The 2,369-nt window shown below is 38.6% G+C and overlaps 2 protein-coding genes across 3 annotated transcripts in view; one reads left to right on the top strand and one right to left on the bottom strand.

The window, feature by feature from the left end:
* LOC101862401 (alpha-L-iduronidase) overlaps positions 1-1,470 on the bottom strand; it is a 37,142-nt gene extending 35,672 nt beyond the window's left edge. Inside the window, exon 1 of one of the 2 annotated variants that reach the window (XM_005093628.3) lies at positions 1,407-1,470. The gene's annotated coding sequence lies outside the window, so the exon portion shown is untranslated. The remainder of the gene's footprint in view (positions 1-1,406) is intronic. The other variant, XM_035968548.1, reaches the window with a different exon arrangement.
* Positions 1,471-1,794: 324 nt separating this feature from the next.
* The window catches only part of LOC118477335 (protein MTO1 homolog, mitochondrial-like), a gene marked incomplete at its 3' end in the record, with an annotated part of 11,830 nt that continues 11,255 nt past the window's right edge, over positions 1,795-2,369 (top strand). Inside the window, 1 exon segment of the mRNA XM_035968547.1 lies at positions 1,795-1,871.

Genomic DNA, 2,369 nt, shown 5'->3' with positions numbered 1-2,369 from the left:
GCCAACCGTAAAAGATAAAAGTTAATTCAATCTAGCATGCCGTACAATTAAACCCGAGACGAGATAACCTCGCCTCGGAATACCCCCACTGCGGTGTTACAGGGGAATAGAGAGAAAAACAACCGGATGCGCGCACCCGCCATTGCCCTATTTTAAGTGACCAATGAACGGGCCCGGAATAGTCATGCGGGGATTTGTATGTCACATACATTTGCCACGAGAGTGAAGTGAAAATGGCCCGTCTCCGTGCGAAGCCGCTTTGGATAGGGGGGTAGTCATGCATTTATGATCAGGTCTAAACAACTACTTGACACAGAACGTTCAAATTTGAGCACACTATAGAGAATAGATAGATCTATTACCATCTCGGCGTTGAAATTCAAACTCCTTATAGTTTTCGGTGTACACGATACGAAAGTGTTCCCCACACCAAAAGTATAGGTTAATTTATGTGTACGAACTTCAACGTCCACATATCATTAGTTTGCCCTATTTTCTGATTGGTTGCCGAGTTTCATTCGGATTGGTTCGGAAATAGAGCAAAGTTAGTCACCTACGCTTCGGCCGGGTCCGCAAAATCGCCCGTAAACAGGGACCATATTTTCGCCACGCGGGAAAGCCCGATTGGCATTGCTAAATAAGAACACTTGATAGCTTCAAAAGACATCTTTAAACATTTTCTGTTCCTACAGGCCTATCCTTCATAAGCTTTTAACCTTATCTTTCATTATATTTGTTCTGTTCCTATGTCTGGATGAAAATAGTCTCTGTGTGTGTGTGTGTGTGTGTGTGTGTGTGTGTGTGTGTGTGTGTGTGTGTGTGTGTGTGTGTGTGTGTGTGTGTGTGTGTGTGTGTGTGGGTGAGTGCATTAATGTTATATATATTGCATGAGAAGAAAGGAAGTAGATCTAGTAAGAAAGGTTTTTGAAAAATGGGTATTCCAATGTAAAGCGCATTGAGCTACTTTTTTTGGAAATGCGCTATATAAATGTTATATATTATTATTATTATTATTATTATATATAGTCTCTGGTGACACTGAGACTACATGCCCGGTAGCCGGTTACCGAGTACGTAGATATTGAGGCTACATGCCCGATTACTGTGTACATGACACTGAGATTACGTACCCGGTTGCCGGTTACCGTGTACGTAGACACTGAGGCAAGGTGCCCGGTTACCGAGTACGTAGACACTCCGAAATGAAAATATTGATAAATGAGATGCCAAGGTTCTTGTTAGCAAATTCCTCTCTGATTATGCTAGTTTTGATGATGTTACGTGGTAAGGTAGGCAATGAAGAATAATCTCCAATCTCGGAACAGGGAGATGTTATGATTTTTTAAAACTTCGTACAAACTGATACAATAAAACAGCAGCACGATTACGTTAAATCAAGAGAGTACCTGTAACTTTGTTTACAGTTTCCGCATTGTTTTTCCAGTTTCGGGTACATTTGCCGTTTGCATATTTGACATTCACAGGACATTACCAAAAAAGCTAATCAAATGGAAATATTACTACGTATCAAATATTGAGTGAAAGAGATAACAAATTGTAGATTAAAATAACAGGGGGAAAATTAAAAAATTCAAACATGAAATCATCTCAATTTTTTCTTTAGTTAATGTTATTGTTCAGTTACGTGAATGAAAAGATAACAACACAAGAAGGTAAAGCCAAGTCGCCATGGAAAACAATGTTATTAAAATTAAAACAGCGAAAGAAAGCTACCACCACTCACTTGGTAAATGGAGTGTTAAGGGAAGTAACTCTAAAACAGCTTGAAAAATAATAGACGTAGTTTCGTTTTCAACTGCCAGTAGAGTCTAGGTTAACTTTACTTCGAAGTGCGAATATCGGCATTTTATGTAAGTCCTAAAAGTAGCCTAACTATTTTGTGTGTTCATCGCTTCGATTATTCTCATTTTATTTATAGTAACTCTTTTAAAAGTGTTATAAGTATTATAAAGTATAAGACTCTCTGCTATTGAGTAGAGGGTCTAATTAATTTGATTCCAGTCAATCAATGTCAGTCCATTCATTCTTCTAGATCCAGTCTATCCTCCTACTAATTAGATTTTTAGATCTAGATTACTAGCCTCTCTACTAGATCTAGATTTAGAGTCTAGATCTAGATCTAGATAGATATCTAGTTCTACTTGACTTACAAACTTGTTTTGTCGGTGTGGAGCTAACTCAATCCTTTCATTGACTGTGTGCTCTACCTAGTCCACAGAGAGTACACAGCTTTGAGTATGAGTCCTTAAACAAGTATAAATAACTTCATTTGATCTACCCATGGAGCATATAGATCTATGTGTGTCAAAGGCAAAGACACAAGAGAAAAAAAGACCCCCCCCCCCCCC

Source organism: Aplysia californica, unplaced genomic scaffold, assembly GCF_000002075.1.
Source record: "Aplysia californica isolate F4 #8 unplaced genomic scaffold, AplCal3.0 scaffold00067, whole genome shotgun sequence".
NCBI classification, from domain to species: domain Eukaryota; kingdom Metazoa; phylum Mollusca; class Gastropoda; order Aplysiida; family Aplysiidae; genus Aplysia; species Aplysia californica.
Note: the sequence above shows the minus strand (reverse complement) of the source record. Positions and strands in the feature narration are given on the sequence as shown.